The sequence below is a fragment of the Python bivittatus genome, unplaced genomic scaffold (assembly GCF_059951505.1).
Source record: "Python bivittatus isolate LINGU-HERP-01145 unplaced genomic scaffold, Pbiv_v1 ctg000850_np1212, whole genome shotgun sequence".
Classification (NCBI taxonomy): domain Eukaryota; kingdom Metazoa; phylum Chordata; class Lepidosauria; order Squamata; family Pythonidae; genus Python; species Python bivittatus.
In genome coordinates, this window is record NW_028277112.1 from 14,626,424 (window position 1) to 14,647,461 (window position 21,038).

The window sequence follows — 21,038 nt, forward strand, 5'->3', positions numbered from 1 at the left end:
TAATACATTGTTGCGGGCACTCAGTCATTGTTTTTTAGAAGCCAGAATTCTGCAAGTTAACAAAATAAATGAGCAGTTTCTGTTTCAAGTAAAATGCAATACAAGCATAAAATTGCAGCTAGATCATTGAGGGGATCAAGGCATGTTGAGAGTTATAAACAGTGCAATAAAATGTTGCCCTATTAAAGGAAACTGATTCATTCTGGTCTGACAGGATTAGCTGTAATAAAATAAGTCAGAACTGTCCAGATACTTCACCAAATAAGGAATTACACAATGGGCCCTATTGTCAGCTCTTTGGTATTCCTATTTCTGGAAAAAAATGAATTTACTCTTAAAAGATTTACTCAGAGAGAATAAAAGCACAAGAAAATTCCTAGACTTGCTTTTATAGGATTGCCTTACTGGCTAGGAATTAATGGGAGCTAGACTCCAATACATCAGTAGATGACAAGCTGGAGGAGTCTTATATTGAGGTAATGCCAGCACTAATACTGGAGTCAGTCCTGAGTTCAAATCTACTTCCCCAGAGATTTTCCAAACAGAATCTCTTCCAGATCCTACAGAATTGGTTTTCATCAAGCCTGTTGCCAAACGTTCCATCGGCATGGGGAGCACTAAGGAGTAGTTTCCCTCCCTCCAGGGCACCCAGTAGGAAAGAGAACCTCTAACGTTGAACTCTTGTGTAGCATTTACTTATATTTTTAGACACCATATATAGACCCAGTACAGTTTAAAATACTAAGCTACTAAATGAATCAAACTACCCTGCAGCTGGTTGCTTGCTGTTGCCTTGGGGGATCAGATCTTCACTCTGCTTTTCTCCTCTCCCGCTCATCCCGCACCCTTGTCCTCTTGAGCTAGATCTTCAACTTGTGTCTTGTCTTTTTCTCACAGATAAGATATCCAGCTTTCCACACCACATTGATTCATCTGCCAATCCTTGCTCTGGTTTCTCCTGCACAAAGCCTCCTATTTTTTTCTCCTTCACCGTTTGCTCATGAGTAACCTCCCCACCCTGCTAGCTCCAAACTTTCTCTTTCCCTCATCTCTCTTGCCATAGCCAAAACTTGCCATCTTATGTTTCTGAGCTAGCTGTTTCTCTCTTTCTGCTTCCTCCCCAAACTGGCTTCCTCTGTTCTGTTCTGTTCCTGACTTCCTGCTTCCACTCCCTACCTCTCCACAGACCTTAAGGACTAGGGCTAGTTACACAATAACCTAGAGTCAGCAGGTTTGGGATGAGTTTGCTGTTTCTTCCCAAATTCTGTTCTTTCTTTATCTCCCATCTTGTAATCTGCAAACTAACTCTTTAACTTACAACTTTAACTTTTCCTGCCTTGTATCCAACATTCCTGCAACCTCTGGGTTGCATTGCATTGAATTTTCCTTGTGGACAGTCAGGAATTGTGAATCTGTCACTAAGTATGTTTCTCAATTTCAATTAAGAGGCACAAGCTTTTAGGAAGGATACTGATGAGGAACTTCTTCTCAGGATGACTGCCAAATATTTTATTTAAAAATCCACAGAGTTCGAGCCTGACACAGTATGCTCATTAGGTATAACCTCTTCCCACTACCAAGCTGTATGGCGAATGTATAGCCATTCCTATTTCTGCCAAAGCATTACAACACATTTTATTACTATATAGATTCAAGCTGTCTAGGCCATACAAGTCAACAAACAAATGCCTCTGAGCAAGTGTAAAGTGCCTTTATATCACACCAGGCAAACAGCCTGGACCAAGGTTTTTTTCCTAAGGAGAAAAATGCTAGACTAAACATTATGATTCTCAGGCAAGCCTAATTCTGAGAGCTTCACCTCTAAGGATTGCAAGAAAGTGCAGAATGTCAGGGTGTTACCCTCGAGTAAAGAATTTCTCAGTGAGAATATGGACAGAGCACAGCTTGACTGTGTTTGCAATCCCTGGAACCCACCCAGAGCACACACCTGTAGGGTTTGGCAGCATGACACAGCACAAACCACTGTATATAGCAAAGTGCACCATGGGTTATTGTGTGGCTGGTGATAGGAGTTGTGTCTGGTGTTGGGGTTCTGGGGAGTAATTAGGGATTTGCAGGTTGGTGTACATTCTGTATATATTGTACAGTAAATGTTTGTGTGCAAGTTTTCTACACTGGACTGTGGACTGTTTATTTTGTCTAACTCATGGAGCACCACTGCATGGAGTACCACTGCATGGAGTACGCTGCACACCCTGACACGGAAGCCATAAAGTTATACCACAAGCTGGCCTTCAGCATGAATCAGGTTCAAGGGATGAAATGCCTGTGACATGCATAGGAATGGCCACAAACTTGGCTTTGATATGATCATGTAGATGATTATGCTGGTCTATGACCATAACAACAATTTGATTTGATTAAGTAGCCTGGTGCCCATCTTCCCATTGAAAAAATGCACTATGATAGACACCTATTTAGAAGTCTCACTAAATCCATCAGAACTGCAGCTCTTCTCTCTGAATTGCTGAAGAGTATTTAAACTGTTTAAACAACAAACAAAGAACCACCAGAGGGCACCTGAAACCATACAAGTTCTGGGTTGTCTCTTCTAGGATGGATTTTGCCTTCTGTCGCTGAAGCTTAATTATTTCCACTTCCTTTTTTGTAGCTTTCTTTAACAGGATGACCAGTTATCTCAAGCTTTGGATTTTTCTCCTAGTGATCCATTCAACTCCCAGCAAATTCCACAAGGAAGATGTTTTCTGTTACTTTTCTTTAGTATAGAGGGCCAGATTATTTGCATGTAGTATCTACTAGACTTGCTAAAGAAGATAAGGCTTTATGGAAAGGTGCTCACAGAGAAGAAAATGAAGACAAATGGATCATGGAAGAGGTAACAGCAAGAAAATGACTCAAAGGACAAAAAGAATTATATTTTAAAGAATAATAATAGAAATGAGGAGGGGGGTTGAGGTTCTCATTCTAAATATTTCTGCTAGCACACTGGCTTAGAATGTTTCCCAGTAATTGCACAATGAGGCTGTATAACCCTTGTATCAAAGTATTTATTTTTGGGTACAAAAGGGGGGCAGGATTTTGAATATGGTTTCCTAATGAAATGTAAATTAATACAGAGGAGAATGAAATATACAGTGAAGGGAGGGTTGTGAATGAATAAGGATATTCCCTGAAACTCCATGGCTTCAAAGATGCAGATGAGAGCAAATGAAAAGGAATATCAGAATCCCTGGGCAAAAGGGATTGGAAGTTTATCTGATTATAAAACTGGTACTTCTGTGCTGCGAACCTCCAGAAGACCATCAGCAGGCAGCAAGCCATACTGGAAACATAAAGAGGCATTCAAAGATACAGGAGTTTCTGATAAGATTTACTATAATGTAACTAACAAAGTTATTATGAAAGCATTCTAGGGACTACTGTGTGTTAAATCCAAGTGCTATTTAAAGTGAAATCAGTGTTCAAATTCTTGCATCTTTTTCTCCCACCCACCCAATGCAATGGATTGGAAGCCTCCCTCCCTCTCTCGCACAGGAGGAATAGTTTCCATCTTTCTTTTGTTTTGATAATGGACTGGCCTGGACTAGGGCTGTTTGGTTCTGATTGCATTGAAACAGACTCTTGCAAATGAGCAAACTGGCTCATATATGAGCTTGAAAGCTAAGCAGGGTCTGGCTTATTTGATATTGGATGGGAGACCACCAGGGAATACCAGACTATTGGCCAGACTGGGAATTTGAAAAGAACAGCCCAGAAGAATGCCATGGTGAACCACTTCAGTAACACTGTTGAAAAAATTGCATGCATGTGCCATGTATTCATGGGTGACTGGGGGTAGAGGGGGGAGGCAAATGACAAAGTGTGCTGTGATGTCACAACACAAACATCACTCTTTATGCATGTTGGCTACATCATCCTCGTTCACCAAATTATATTTCTTCATGGCACAGAATAAAGAAGGATCATTAGGGCTCTACTTTCCATCTCTAGTCTTCTGTTGATATATACTTAAAAGGGTTAAGGCTGGAATAACCAAGGCTGCTCCCTTGGAGACTGTCCATGCTAATTGCCCACCATATTGTTTCAAATGGCTCTGGCAAGTTTCTGCCTTTTGAAAGACATATAGAAATATTGATAAATGATTATTAAGTCGTCTTCTCCATTTAATTCTTGCCTGCTGTACATGTTCATCCCTGTTTTTGCCTGTCTTTTATCCTGTTTTTGCCAGTTAACTCTTTTTGATCTTTGATGATGTTTAATGAATAAACCTCAAGCTATATTTTTCACTAGCTGGGCTGACTGGTGTGAGTGCATACTCTGATCCAGATAAAAGAGCTGACAGGGAGTGTCCTGGGTGCAGAATAAATTGGAAATTACCCACAGTAATTTCGCAACAAAGTTCTTGTGTGCAACATTGAGATGAAAGCAGGAAAGGATGGACACTGCATCGTGATATTATATTTCACCATTTTGGTGTCACCATGGCTAGTTGCAGATGCCTATAAATGTATTCACAAGGAATGTAGTGTCTAATCTTTAATGATGGATACACTTCCCTGAAAATCAATTATCTGCCAGTTTCACTGTTTCTCTGAGTAGTAGTGGGAGTCTTAGAGTCCTTGCTTCTTATGTGAGGGACAATTAGATTCCTTAATCTTGCTTGGCATTCTTCTCCAGCTAGTATAAATAGAAAGTTTGCCATAAATTCCAAATTCTTTTATAGCATTTGTGGATTTCATGACAGATACTGAGGGGGTCCTCAGGAACAAATGATTGTGGACAGGTTCTCCAAAGGAAGGAAATAGAGAACTCCTCCAGATCAGAGCTCTTAAGAAGGATAAGCAATCCTGTGACACTCTGTCTAAAGTAGGTATTTCACAGATTGAATTTCATCCATCTTCAGTTTATGAATTGCCAGCTGTGGAGACAGCATGATTTAGGGCAGCCTGATTCCCTACCAGTTCTGGGATGGGAGAGAAGCAGGGCAAAGTAGCTGCATGGATGTGGTTTAAATGCATAGCAACCCAACTTGGATTAGAACAACGCATATCCTAATTTCCCCAGACCTTTGTTTTTGCTTTGGCATTGGGTGTAAATGTAAAAGAAGGTGACAGAAAATGTGAGAGCACAGAGAGGACAGTAGAAAGGAAAAGAGAAAAGTGGTAGAACAAATGTTAATTGAAGAAGGAGCTTTTAAAACAGAAAATGCAGCTAGTAACACATATATGGGAAGAAGCAAAATAACAGGACCCTGTTCATCTTAACTGCAGGAAAATGTCCTTCTAATGGGCACAGAAGCAGTTCATGTCTTCAGAGAAATAATGGCCTTGGAAAAATTGTAAATGACAATAAGCATTGCTTTCTCCCTTTACGAAAAAGAAACGTCAGCAACTGACTCTGAAAAAATGAACTTGTACATCTCATCTCTCACATGCTAGCAAGGTTATGCTCAAAATCCTACAAGCTAGGCTTCAGCAATACATGAACCGAGAACTACCGGATGTACAAGCTGGGTTTCGAAGAGGCAGAGGAACTAGAGATCAAATCGCCAACATTCGCTGGATCATGGAGAAAGCACGAGAGTTCCAGAAAAATATCTACTTCTGCTTCATTGACTATGCAAAAGCCTTTGATTGTGTGGATCACAACAAACTGTGGCAAATTCTTAAAGAGATGGGAGTACCAGACCACCTTACCTGTCTCCTGAGAAATCTGTATGTGGGCCAAGAAGCAACAGTTAGAACCGGTCATGGAACAACCGATTGGTTCAAAATAGGGAAAGGTGTACGACAAGGCTGTATACTGTCACCCTGCTTATTTAACCTATATGCAGAGTACATCATGAGAAATGCCAGGCTGGAAGAATCACAAGCCGGAATTAAGATTGCAGGGAGAATCATCAACAACATCAGATATGCGGACGATACCACCCTAATGGCAGAAAGTGAAGAAGAACTAAAGAGCCTCTTGATGAGGGTGAAAGAGGAGAGTGCAAAAGCTGGCTTGAAACTCAACATTAAAAAAACTAAGATCATGGCATCTGGACCCATCAATTCCTGGCAAATAGAAGGGGTAGAAATGGAAGCAGTAACAGACTTCATTTATTTGGGCTCCAAGATCACCGCAGACGGAGACTGCAGCCATGAAATTAAAAGACGCTTGCTCCTTGGGAGGAAAGCTATGGCAAGCCTAGATAGCATATTAAAAAGCAGAGACGTCACCTTGCCGACAAAGATCTGCATAGTCAAAGCTATGGTTTTTCCAGTAGTAATGTATGGCTGTGAGAGCTGGACCATAAAAAAGGCCGAGCGCCGAAGAATTGATGCCTTTGAACTGTGGTGCTGGAGAAGACTCTTGACAGTCCACTGGACTGCTAGGAGGTCAAACCAGTCAATCTTAAAGGAAATCAACCCTGATTGCTCATTGGAAGGATCGATAATGAAGCTCAAGCTCAGATATTTTGGTTACCTAATGCGAAGAGAGATCTCTTTGGAGAAGACCCTGATGCTGGGAAAGATTGAAGGCAAAAGGAGAAGAGGACGGCAGAGGATGAGATGGTTAGATAGCATCACTGAAGCAATGAGCATGAAACTGAGCAAACTCAGGGAGGCAGTGAAGGACAGGAAGGCCTGGCGCAATATGGTTCATGGGGTCACGAAGAGTCAGACACGACTTAACGACTAAACAACAACACATCTCATCTCAAAATTTGCCAGGTTCAAAATTGCAAAGAGTTTCTCCTCCTTCTCTACAAATTAGGGGCTGGAGAAATCTGAAACTGCTAACAGACAGACACCAATCATATGACTTCTTCCTTTTAAAATCCAAACCACAAACTGTTCAGGCTGTGAAATGCAAGTAAATCATAAAGCTGTACCCCCTCTAAAGATATTACTCCATCTCTGGAAGGCCTCCTGTAACCTTCCTGTGAAGCTGAGTGATGCTCCCCACAACAAACCCCCAAAACATTGCCACCCCTTCTGGAATTGGATGAGCAAGGAAGAACACAGTGTTTGTGAACTCCAAGCTACAACTTATGAGGCAAGGAAATCAGAATATGTTCATTAGTCCTCTGATAAGGGTAAAGCTATTGTTTATTTATTTATTTAATTGATGTATTACCTCATTTCCCATGTGAGATAATTTTAAAGTAGTATACTTTAGTAGATAATCAAAATGATTTAACTACAGCAATATCATTTTAACAAATTAAAAACAGTTAATATAAAAGTTATATTGAAAGGGGTGGTGGCGGAAGGGATGCAAAAATAATCTCTGACATTCTCATAGGGTTGAAAACTTGAATCTTCAAGAGGCATCTAAAGAATGCAATAGAAGATCCTACTTGGGGACTAGGGACAACCTTCCTAACTATACTGGGAGGCTACTCAATTCCTGTTTTGTTACTCATCCCGTTGGAGGAAAAATAATAAAAAAAGTGCATTGGGCCAATCTGATTCAGAAGCACTGTATACCGAGTTGGGGGAGATGGCTTACCTCCCCTTTTCTGTCCTCTGTTACCACCTTTTCCTCCACATTCCCTTGACCACTGCGAAGAAAAGTCAAATAACACCAAAGACAGAGTTCTTAGAAAAGTTACATTTGCAGTGAGCCTGTAAGCCTTCCTCTTGGGGTGGGGGGAAGAGTCCATACTGCTAAACTGTTCAGATATAATGATAAGCAGTTGCTTTAGCTCCTAACTGCCCATGTGTGTTTTTTTTTTAATCCAGGCTAAAATGGTCATCTGGATTAGTAGTTTGGTTCATTTATCTGGATAGGGCTGTTCATACAACTCCCTAAATTCACCTGATCTTATTTAAGCATGCCATACAAACAGGCCAATACGTAGGAGAAGAATGATTAGTCCTGCCAAGGCCCTCATCAATCACTTGTCTCAAGTTGACATTAATCTAAAAGGAGAGTTCCTTTGGCTATTAGCAATGAGGGGGGAGGTGGTATTTCATATTTGTTCCCAACTGTGCACCCATAGGAGCTATTAAAAAGCATGAACGTTAATTTCTTATACTGAGTTAATATATCCTGAACTGTGATTCTTTATTAAAAAATCATGGTCAAAAACATGGATTCTTGTGCCAAAGTAATATTAGAATGGAAGAGGATTACTGAGCTCAGGAGTTTATATCAGTGTGTTTGTGCTTCAACAGCGATAGGAAGGAAAGGCACTCATGTTACACTAAAGTGGCATGATTCCCAGAAGTTTTGCATTCTGAAAAAGACCCAGGCATTGAGACAGTCCCCTTTCCTCATTTTCTCCTATAGAGTTTTAACTAGTATAACTTGGCAGCTGCTCCAAGGTTAGGATGACACTCAAACTGCATCAACACAAACAGGTGTCATTTGACTGGCGAGAACCCTCACAAGGGTGGGGGCGCAGGCAGTGGTCAAATACTGCTCTGGATGCAGAAGAGCCCAGGTTTAAACCTAGCTATCAAAGCAGTTTGTCTCTCTATCTGAATTTTGCCATTTTAAAAAATACAGCATTTTATTTTCTACTCGTGCAATGCTTATAGCACGGTCACTCGACCTTCTCCTTATATAATGGAAATAAAGACTGTAGTAGATGCATTGTAAAGAAGCAGGGTTGTGGCTGAGGAAGTGTGTACTATCCTGGAGAAAGAAAGCACAAAAAGTATGGGAAATCTGTTTGAAAATGGGAAAGATTACTGGAAATATGAGGAACTGCTCAAAAGTGGGAGATGTCCTTTAAAACTCTGCTCAAGTGGTTCAGAATGGCAGGGCACACAGCTTTTATAGGGTTGGTAATGGATGTATTTAAAGTAATCACTTTAAAAAAGCCCACAATGGTCTTCTAGAGAGGAAATTGTATTCCTCAATACTGTGATTAAATGGGTGCCTTCCAGCAGAAATTGTGACTGCAATATAACCAGAGTTCGTAGTTATTAAGGTAGTAAGTGTCATCACTTATAAAAGGCCAAGTACTACTTCACTGGCTCCTAAGATCACCTGATTCGCTAAACCGAAAAGCGGCAGTCCACTCTGGCCATGTGCCAATGAGACATTGCAAAGCCACAGAGACTGGTCAGCAATGCTCTTAACCTTGATAGAATCATACAAATAGAAGGAAGCATTTAGGTCACTGAGTCTAACCCTTTGCTCAGTGCAGGAATCTGTCTAATCTCCAGCTAAACCAGTGTTGTCCAAACATTGCCATTTTAAGATGAGTGGACTTCAACTCCCAGAATTCCCCAGCCAGCCATGCTGGCTGGGGAATTCTGGAAGTTGAAGTCCACTCATCTTAAAGTGGCCAGGTTTGGACAACACTGACCTAAACAGAGTGAAGGGGAGCCCTCCACCTCCAGGTAAGGGATTCCACAGTTGAACTCCTCTGGAAATTTTTCCTGACATTCATACTGAATCTGCCTTTTTGTAATTTAAATTCATTATTCCATGTCTTGCACTCTGGGGTGATGTGACCTTGTTGTGTATAGCATCCTTTCAGTTATTTGGAGAGTGCTCTTACATCCCTCCAAAGTCTTCCCATCTCAAAACTAAGCATGCCTGGCTTATTCAGTCTTTCTTCAGAGGTGTTATCATCCCCGTTGCCCTTTTTCTGAATCTCTCCAATTTTCTTAAAATCCCTATTATTCCACCAGGTATCTAGTGATTGGATTCTGCTGTGAACATTTATGTATGTCAAGTGAGGGAGGGGGGAAAGATAGTTGGATAAGCAGGCTTTTCAAGGCAGGAAGATTCTATTATTGCATCTACCATACTCCATCTCCTAATCAGGATGAAGATCAAGACCTTAAGATGACTAGAAAGAACCTATTTCTTCCTTCCTTGATTTTCCTGTTTGGGAACAGAAACAATATGGAAAGAAGCAGCAGCAACATATTAAAAGAGGACATTTCATTCCATCTGACAGGTAGGAGACTGGTACTGAGGTTCGAAACAGAAACATCTTCACATTTGGACAGTCAAGTCCATGTTGTCAACCCAAGGATACCCACTTTAGATTTGTTCTCTTATCCTGCCTCCCAGCTCAGGTAAGTCACTGACAGGCAGGAGATGTCAAGTAATCCATTGGGTTGTATTGTTTGGTCATAGGTAGGACATGGCTCATTCTCACAAAGGTGTGTATTGTAAAGGTCATAAAATATAAAAGCATTAAAAAATAAGACATTGTTGTCATTAATGCATAATTATTTGCTTACCATGGCCTAACATCCTAAGTTGTATGAAAACCTTCCATACCTTGTTTCTTTAGGGAAAAAGAGCAAGTAGCTGAAAAAACAAAACAAAACCCGTAGCAGAGCTGAATACTGAAAAAACATTTTCCAATTTCTTTCTTCTCTTCTGATAACTTACATTTATTTTTCTCACTTGGAGGTGCTAAAACGTGCCAGGTGCTGTAAGAAACCCTAACTTTAATTTCTGGTTCTTTTTGTTTTTCTTTTTTAATCCCCCCCTTTCAATCAGCCAATGGCCTTTTCTAGAGGCAAGCGAAACCTATTTAATCAGGCTGTTTATTGAAGATGATTCAGAGGAGAGCTATGGGTGACTCATTACTTCTGGACTCACAGCAAGCTGAATGTCTTAGGGAGGGGGAGCAGTCAGCTTTTAAATCTGAACTATAGTCAATTGCAATTAAAAGAACTAAAGTCTAAATTATACTGGTCCACCAATTTTGCCAAGCACAACCCTAAATTAAAAAGTGACCCAAACAAGAATAAACTTCAGAGTTGAAGATTTGCCCCATTACAGATTTTTCCCTGACTTCATTTCATGTATCTTCTAGAAATAATAACAAGACCGAATGTTGTCAGTAGCTAATGTTGCCAATAAGATTAAAAGGTGGGAAAAGCCATGAGTTTTCAGGTGGATTGAAAATACTACAAAAGCTAAGTGTTCTAAATGCTTTAATGTGATAAACTTCAAATAAAACAAGTTCAAGAGACCACAGGCCTTCCTTTCACTGAATTGCAAAACAAATGCTAAATGAAAGGGCTGGTATGTCAAAAGCACTGCCAGTTTGCAGAATGCTCGCTGATTCATCATTTGCTGTATATTGCAAGAACAAAACAGCGTATATGAAGCAGGGATTGCAATGCCCATTGTAAATGACAAGTTATATATGCAATCAAAATATAATGCATTGTAATTTAGAAGATTGTCTGGTATATTAATATGATTTGATTACATAAATGAAATATATCTGGGCCATAGCTTGCCCCAAAGAGTTAAATTTAATTAGTACTCATGTATATTCATTTGGTACAGATTCTACATATTATAATTGTAGCACTGTTAAAGTTAATTCCATATGATTTAATCATTTGTATTTATTTTAAATGTTTAACAACACATAAACAAATACCTATATTCAGAGGTAAGATGTAATGGTTTCACTGTAAGGGACTTGTCCGGGCAGTCACCAGGAGTCAAGACTGACCCAAAGGCGCGTGCATACACACACACACACACAATTAATATGATTAGCTCCTAGTGATCTATTTTTAAATATTTCCCTTCTGTCACATAAAAAAAAATACTAAATGACTCTTTGAGATCATTGAGAGATCTCAGGAGCTATGTATTGTGACTCCTGACTCAGTTCTAAGTCAATAATAAAGCTTTGGGAGATTCAAACTCATTCTGCTTTCAAAGAGTTCCACTGAATTCCATGAAACATCTTTTCATCCAAATTTAATCCAAATCCTTGAAACCTTGGTTATTTAAGCAGAGTGTCAAGAATGTCCAAAGAGGAAAAGATGCCTTCAAGCTGAACTCAACTCTTGGTGACCACATGGACACATTCATGCAGATTTTTTTGGCAAGAAGACCAAACTAGCTGCCACTACAGCTTTCTGGGATGTTTTTTTCAGCGGCATGGCCTCTCATCCAGGTACTAACCAGATCCAACTGCTTAGCTTTTTGAGTTTAGCCAAGGTTAGCTGTGGAACTGCAGAGCATTACACATATTTATTGAATGCATAAGTAGAGCTTTTTTATATATATAAAAATGCAGGTTCAAGTATTTCTCACATTATGAGAAGCAATGCCTTCATTAATATTTTATATTTATTACCCATTTCTGATGCCATATGCACTAAGACCCTGCAGTTGATCAGTGATCATATTTACTGCACTCACTTTTATTCCAGGTTAAAAAGTTCATTGCTCTTTACATTAAATAAAATGGTGAAATAAACAGTTAAGACAGAGCAGGGACACTTCGATATTGCTTTTGTGAGACACTCTGGGGTCCCGTTCATACATCTGAGCAATTGGAATGTATGAAATGGCCACAGTAATTACCACCAATTGGAGGTTACACCGCATGGTGGACCATTCCAACATAGCTCCTCATTAGGCCAAATGTTTACTATGTCCCAGAGGCTTTGAGAGATGTCTTTTGGGAGATGCTGTACTATGATAACTTGCCAACTCAAGACATAATGCTGCCTGAAACAAAGCTCAACTGACACGGATTATTCTATGCATTTCCAGTTCATTGTCAAGTCAGCCCAGAAAAAGAAAATGGTGAAAAGAATGGAATTTGTAAAAGTTTACATCGTGTGGAGAAAGGGATCATCTTCAGACACAAACCTGGATCACCTCATGATGCTGAAGGCTGGGAGGATCAGGACAAGTTAAAGAAGTACAAGTCAATCCTGATTCACTGGCATCTAATTGACTAACTTCACAGAGTGCAAAATGTATTTAGCTTTTATTTATTCATTCAATTTATATGCAGCTCCATTTTCAGAAACTCTGATCTTTAGAACTCTTTTTATACTAGAAAGTATTCTAATATAGACTTTGCTAGCACAAGATATAACAGTGAGAGTCAATGACTTGAATGTCTTTCAAAGGAGATTAGACAAATTCATGGAGGATAAGGTTATCAGTGCTACTGTTTGTGGTGAATATAGAATGGCTGGATTCCTTTATTGCATTAACTCATAAATAATGGTTTACAAACCAAAATGCCTGGAGTCACACATTGTGCTAAGCCAAAATGAAGCAAACCACATTATGGCTAAACACAATGTGGAATCACAACCACCACCTCTAGAATTGCAGGGAGTCTAATTGCAGGAGAGGATTATTGTTCTTGTGTCTTGCTTGTCAACTTTCCATAGGCATCTGGCTGATATTGTGAAAACAGAATGCTGCACGTAGGCCTTTAGTCTGATTCAGTATAACTTATTGCCTTTATGTCATTTTATGTAAAGCCCATAATTTTTTATACATTAACATCCTTTGCAGTTTCATGTTTGCCTTTTTCAAGTCACACAAATATGGGTGTGGCATGAGAACTAAGGAAGCTGACAATTGTTTTAGGTGTACATGTTAGGGGGTTATTGCCTTAACCTTGTGTGATTTGGCTGGTGAAACCGGTAGTTGGTTGTGTTGTTTTTACCTAGCTTGTACAATAAAAGATACTATTGGAAATATTGTCTTCATCTCTCTGTTTTCATTAGTGGCTCTGAATCTGAATTACTGAGGATAATACGTCTGTCTAAATTTTGCATATCACCTTGAATATCAGTAATTAGAGAGGCAATTTATAAATATGTCAAAATAGTGGACTGATTAATTATGATTATTCATCATAATGCAAAATTTATAATAAAATTATTTGTGATTACTGTTCATAGAAATTTCACATCTTTATACAATTTGTAGCATTTATCTTTCTATTTATTTCTCTGTTAAAACATGGTTTAGATACACTGGGAGATAAACAGTCTGCTTTATGATAGCTCCAAATCCATCTGGACATGCACCCACAATTTCTACAGAGAGTGGTTGGGTTCATGTATCACAGTAAGCCATAGTTTTCTTTAACCACAATTTGTAAACTACATCATAATGAGTTTCATTGTAACACTAAGCTATCAATCATGGATTATAAATTAAAGTAGTCATATTCACTCACAGTGCTAAAACCACAACCAAACCCACCACATTATGGGTTAGAATAATAGGTGAATCCAGCCAGTTTCAACATGTCATCACTACTGAACTGGTTAAATTTGTTTATGTTTGCTTTAGTCTGATTCTGCCAATCATGGGTTTAGATATATTTGCAATGTAGTCCATAGTATGTAGTCCAAAAAAAGCCTATGTCATAATAAATTCATTACCAGAGGATTACTCAAACTACTTCTAGCTCCTAAAATTATTTGTTCAGAGCAGAGTTTTAATGTTTTTGGAATTTTGAGAGCTGACCTAAAGTATGCTATACTTTACAAGTATGTCTTGCTAAGGATATAAATTGATTATATTATGATAAATAAAAAACTTAATATATAATATTTGTATTGGATTTTTCTGTAGGGCCAGTAGGCAAACAAGTTGTTCCCTCTTGTAGTCATAAATTCATTGTATCACAATGTATGATATTATTAGGTCTGGGCAGGTCTTCACAGTTTGCTTCCAATCAATCATGCAGATAAGAACCAACTTCCCTGAAAGTCCCACTCCATGTTGTGCACCTTCTGTTAATATTGGCTATGCAAGATGACACCTGAAATGGATAAGTCTAGGATATAGAGGTCATCTCTGCATCTCTCTAGTTCATAAACCCCTCTATGAGCTGTAACTCCCCTAGCCCAGCACATACACTCGTGCATATAATACATTCAGAAAGCAGTAAGTAAGTTCACTGTAAGTAGCTTGGTGCGGTTTTAGACAGCAAGACAAAAGCAAAGAATGCATTTAAGTACTCTTATAGTATTGCTTACATGATAAGTATGCAGCTTACAAGAAATAGGCAATAGCAAGTAGAATTAGAAGCAAAGCATATACCAACATGCAGATTCATGAGTCAGTCAGCCAGTGAACCTATCAATCATCAATACTGCATATCATGATTCAGTAGAGATTATGCAAATCTAATCAGTCCAAGTAAGCTCCTATTACCAAATAGGGTCCAGAAAAGAAAGAAAAAGGGAAAGGGACCGAATACAATACTGCCAAACAATACATATCAGATATAAACAGGCCTAACTGTATGATTTCCTTTATCATCAAATCCAAATTCACTTTCAATTATATTTTTATTTTTTTTCACTTTCTTGACAGGTTCCTGGTATCTTTCAATCATCTTATTGTAGCCCCTATTTTCTTTTCAAGTGATAGAAAGCTGAAGAAGTTTACTTCTAGCTAAAGAAAATGATTTATCTCAAGCCAATTAGCTTTTAGTGAATAAAAAATGTTTCCTTGCAAGGTACTCAAGACACTCCCTTCTTATACAATGTTTGGAATTCAGACAGGCAACACCCAGCTAACTTGTCAAATCCAGTGTAACTCCCTTTTGAATTTCAAAGTGGACTCTTCACATTCATTATAATTTTTACCTGTCTCACATATTACTCAGTGCTTCTTCTCAGTATGTCTGCTTGTTTATAGATTGTCAGGATATTTTGGTAAAAGGAACAACATCAATGGAAAACATGATCAAACAGGTGTGAAAAAACCCCCTGTTTTTGCTATGGCTGCTAACACTATTGCATCAAGCAGAATAGGAATGAGTATGGAAAGGAATGAAAAAGAATATATAGAAAACAAATAGGCCTTAATTCATTCAAAGGTCTAATTTCTTTTTCTTTTTTTTAAATAATTTTTATTGAAGAAGTTTTTCAACAGAATTAAAAAAGTACAAATTTTGAAGTAAAAAAGAATAAAGAAAAGTAATAAGAAAGTAAAAAAGAGATATAGAAAAAGAAAAAAGGGAAGGGAAGGAAAAAGAAAAGGAAGGAAAAGGAAAAGGTAATGAAAGATTTTAAAGAAGTGGCTTTTGATCTTGACAGCAGTTATAGATACATTTATATTTTGCCCCCTCTCTCTAAGGTTACATCATCATTTCCTTCTTTCCATAAGCTACCCTTTCTAATCCTCAAACCCATAAATCACAAACTGATTTTTCTCTTTTTTCAGCAAACAGTCCATAAGGGGTTTCCAGTCATTAATAAATGTAGTTATTGATCTTTCTCTAATCAAACAAGTTAATTTTGCCATCCTTGCTAGTTCTGTCATCTTCACCAACCAATCCTCCGATGTGAGTATTTCAGAGTCTTTCCATTTTTCTGCATATTATATAGTCTCACAGCAGTAATCATGAATAAAAATAAACTTCCATGGGTCTTTTCTAATTGACTATCCATTAATCCCAGCAAAAAAAGGTTCTGGTTTCAGTTGAATGTGGAGTCTTTGGGGTTCTCTGAGCTTGGTTCTTTGAATGTTGATCTTTAAAATATTTTGTATTATTATATGTATTTGAACTCAACATTTTCTGGCTTTTTCTGGTCTAATTTCTGAAAGGCATGACATTAGGGATAGTTATCTGCCCACCTTGATTATGACATAATAAATCTGAAACATCAGATTAATAACTGAGTACATGCTCAGAAACATTATGTGCCACAGCACTTTATGGAATGGAGGGAAGCATGTTAGATTCCATGTGGAAGAGCTCAAGATGAATTGAAATTTAGGATATGTGGAAATTTATTGGTGTTCTTTGCAAATGCTTGCAGAAGCCTTTCCATCACACTGCCTTGCGATAGGTATCTGGTAGAAGCCACAATGAAATCACCCATGTCAAGGCATTATGTGATGTTAGTTGCATGACATGACTAATGCAAATTACACAATTCACATCATTTGCATGATGATGTTATGATGTATATGACTTCACTTTCCCCCTTGCCTCCTCTCTTGATGGCTATGTGCCTTCCTGCTTGTTTCTGGAGTAGGGCAGACCAAGACAATTGTTCAGTATATTTGATTTAGATATGTGCTAAATTGTGTAAATGTAGAAGTGGGGGAATCTCCCATGAAATATTAAGGATGGGGCTTTTTTGCTCTCATGTTTGAGTCTGTTTAACATTATGTGATTGACTTGGTTTTAGCTTATTGTATTATGTGAATCTAGCCATTGTGGTTTTGTTAACCCATGCTTTATTTTGTGCTTTATTTTGTTTTAGCTTATGGCTTAGCTAGTTGTGATTGATTCAGTAAATCATTGTCAAGCAAACTGAAAATACAATGTATTCATGATATGCAAATCTAGTGTATTCTTTTTTTTATTCTTTTAAACCCTGTTTTATTTTTCCTTAAATATTTCTTTCAAATATTGTATTATTGTAGTACTAGTTTAGAATTACTTTCAAACTTATGCAGAGTTGTGCAGTGTTCACGGGATCTGAGCTAATTTATTTTTTAGTTGTGTTTTTAAAAAAACTGGAGCAGAACTTATGGACAGACTTTTTTCCATTGGCATGAAGTCACTGTACCTCTAGCACATTATCCCACAGAGCCCCAGCACCCTGATTCTGATGGCTGTCTGTAGACATTTTTAGAACATAGCTTCGCCTCTCTCCCAGTCCATCTACGAATGACAATACAGAACTATGGTTACAGCTATTGGGAAAATTGCCTGTTTACAAAACTGTTGACAGGCCACCTTATTACCATCACAGCTTCCAGTAGGGTTTTAGTACAGAAGGAGAGATGACTTTGTGGCCAAGCAGCTCCCCTCATAGTCCCTGCCGACTTACTTTCTTTTGTTAACAATCAGACACATACCCACATGGACATGGTGAGGGACAAGCTAGCAATTCATTCTGTTTCCTTTTTGTGTGGAGTGAGTGAAAGAATGTTTATTGCTTCAAGACCAGTGATGGCGTAGGGCAAGGCACTAGCTGAAGTGTTCTTTTAATTAGCTGGAGGGAACACTGATTGGCCCAGGATGTTCTCATCATTTTAAAAATAGTCGGCATTATGAGAGTTGTAATTCCAACACATCTGGATGTATTTGCTTAGGGAAGGCTGGCCTATTCTGATTTAACATACAGGTCACACTGTTTGGAAATAACTGATACCAGCAAATGAATGTTCGTAAACCACGGCAAGGCCTGGTCTATATAGCTGATATGCTATCTTGTTCTTCTCCCTACCACACCTGTTTTTATCTCAGCTGCCTAATTGATTCATGTTCATTGGGACCCTGCCGGGAGAAAAATAATTGGCAATCCTATTTGCCCTATATAGAGAACTTAAGATAATCTGAAAGGCCTCCAAAGTGACTGCTAGAGGCAAAGGTAACCCTATCATCACATGCATGCATGCATAAATTAATGCTGTGTCTGGTTTCTGATTTCTTCTAAAACCAAGTGAAATATTCATTGCTATTATTCATCCTTTACTGAAAAATCAAGAAATAGGCACCGGTTCTCAAGTACTAAGCTTGCAATGGCTATCACCAAAACAATTTCTAGTTATTTACATTCTGATCAGGTTTGTTGTAGATTATGTCGCACCAATATGCTTACAGCTTGTGCACCCCACCCTGGCAATGGCATTAGGGAACAAGGTTTCATTCTTTCTTGGCTCCCACTGGACAATTGAATGAAGGTAGCTAAAGCATCTACAGTATTTCTAGGCAGAAAGGTACAAAGTACTGGAACAGTCTATAAAGATAAATTACTGAAAGTGTATGCTATGAAAGAGTATCTTATAGCACCATGGTGAGTAACTGCACCCCAGAGTCAGTGTGGTTCCTAAACCCCTCTTTTTCAAAACTCCTGGAGCCCTTTCAATAGTGCTACTAAATTTCGGCAATGAAATTGCTGCAAATTGGCAGCACTATTACCATCCTTGAGGCAGGCAGTACATGAACTTTAGTATAAGTCCTAAAATAGACTTGAAACAGAAAATAAACACAGTCACTCTCAGGAAAACTCAGGAAAAAAACAACAACCTGCTTTGCCCAGCTATATGAGATGCCTCTGCTCATAGCATTACCATCCAGACTTGCAAATAAACATTTAGTGTAACTCCCAGCTACCAAAGTTTGCCCAGTTCTGCTGTATACTGCAAAGGTGATTGAGGTTAGTGTAGCATACCATAAAGGCTTTCAGAAACCACAGCCCAGCAAATGGCTTTTGGGAGGGTGGGGGGGAAGAGGAAACTAATCTGATTCATGAGAAGTTAATTGGTATGGAAATACTGTAGTTAACTAATTTATTAACTCAGCAATAAAAAGGAAACAAACAACAATTGTCACTGCAAATCTGCTTACAAGATTTCAGCATATGGTATATACCCTAAACTGCTAATTATCCACAAGGTAGGGGTTTCCCATGAAGAGATGCCAAGTTCTCTTGTGCCAACACTCTATAGGGCTTCCAGGTCACAATCCATACTTTTCTTCATGCCAGTAATTTTATTTCAGCACTTGGGGCCAAATCTGAATCTTCAAATATTCTTTATTCTAGAACCTTTTAAGAAATCCATTTTTGTTCATAGAACAGAAAAGAAAAGCATCAGTAGGCAGAGGCAGTTTTTTAAAAATTTATCTTTCTGCAGTTCTGTTCTCCTCCTTTCTCTTTATTCTTTCTTTTCTTCTACTCTTTTTCTTGATTATTCTTAGTTTTTATCTTTCTGTTTTAAAATTTAATAAAGTTATTATAAAAAAAATAGGCAGAGGCAGTTTAAAAAGGAAAAACAATAGGAAGACACATCTAACTTTATAATTAGCTCTCCACTGATGGCTTTATGAGTAACTGGGCCTCAGATTTAATTATTATATTATCTGTGTCCCCAAAATTCATAACCAAGTTAATATTGGCAATATGTTCTGAACTAATAGGATGTTAATTGGTATACAATGTGTGAAAAACATAGTTCAAACTTCCCTAGAATTCTATATCCTAATCAAATATCCATTTCTCCTTGCCTGAAAAGACACTGCCTGTAGGCTCCACTGTTATTTTCAGCGGAGAGTTCGCGTTTTTTTTCAAAGTGAAGGAAACTGTTCTAACAGATGGGAATCCCTTTCTTGACGTACCATTTAAAGTTGTCAATGGAATAAGAATGATGATGCTAGAAAAGATCAATGTGGCATCTGTAGTACGCTTGCCTATCTAGGATTCTATTGGGGGTAGTATTCTTTTTATTAAACAAATATTCTTCACTTCAAATAATGTGGAGTTTATGAGGCCTCTTCATAAAGCTTAAATATAACATTCTTCTCCAGTAGTGCTTTCAGATTCCCAGAGTTTCTGCTCCTCTGTTTCTAAATATCATGAAATGTGGCTCTTGATTTCAAAGTGAACAGAAGGAAAATAGACGCTGTAGCAGTTACATAACTATATATGCAAAATACAGTTACATAACAATGGCAGCGTTGCTATGGAAAATTTCCCATAGGTAGCAATGTTTTCTAAGTACTTCACATCTTGATCCACCTGAATCAGAAACTAGAACCATGCACGGGTCTTTGTGGAGGTAGGCAAAGGGAGGCAAAACATACATTGTAACAACATGATGCAATTTCACTGGTTACAATACAAACTTGCACACAATGTCATGGTGCAAATACCAAGGGTAGGGGCTTGTATCATGACATCATGAAACACACATTGTCATTTTGGTGTTACTATAGTTAGATATAGACACATATAGAACCATGTGATGCGCAATGTTGCTCTACCTCCATCTATCCACTACAGAAAAAGCTGTAAAAGATGACATCTGTATAGCTGATGGTCTTTGTGGCCATGGCCTGTTTCTGTCTTCTCCAGCTTTCCCTCTTACATTGGTCTCTCAGTTCTACCCTCCCTCCCACACGGGCCTGTGGGTCATCCTGAATGATTGGAAGAATATACTACTCATGGCCAAAGCCAGAAAAGCTGCTATTTGTTCCTGCATACAGTATATACATCAGGAAGGCTCCTTGCTTTCTTATGAAGCAACGATCTGCATAAATTAAGAATGACTCTCCTCATTGTGAACTCTATTGTACAGATAAATTAGACACCATACTTTTGTCATTATGTCAATGGATTCACACTGCAGCCTCAGTTGGATCATCATGGTTAAGTAAACATGACATGGCACAATATGCAGCCTCCTACCACATAGGTGGCAAAGATCTAGGACTGGTTAAATCTAAGTTCTAGATACTAGAAGATGCTCCCCCTTTTCTTTTGCTACAATAGATTAACATAGGCACCTCTCTCAAAACATTTAAAGTCAAGTACACGACAAGGCACTGGAAT

General features: G+C 38.4%; 1 long non-coding RNA gene across 1 annotated transcript; it reads left to right on the forward strand.

Moving 5' to 3' along the window:
- Window positions 1-2,721: 2,721 nt before the first annotated feature.
- LOC148213774 (uncharacterized) lies at window positions 2,722-13,388 on the forward strand. Its single transcript, XR_015793872.1, has 3 exons — window positions 2,722-2,857; window positions 9,754-9,889; window positions 12,475-13,388. It is a non-coding gene; the product is annotated as an uncharacterized LOC148213774 (long non-coding RNA).
- The last annotated feature ends 7,650 nt before the right edge of the window (window positions 13,389-21,038 follow it).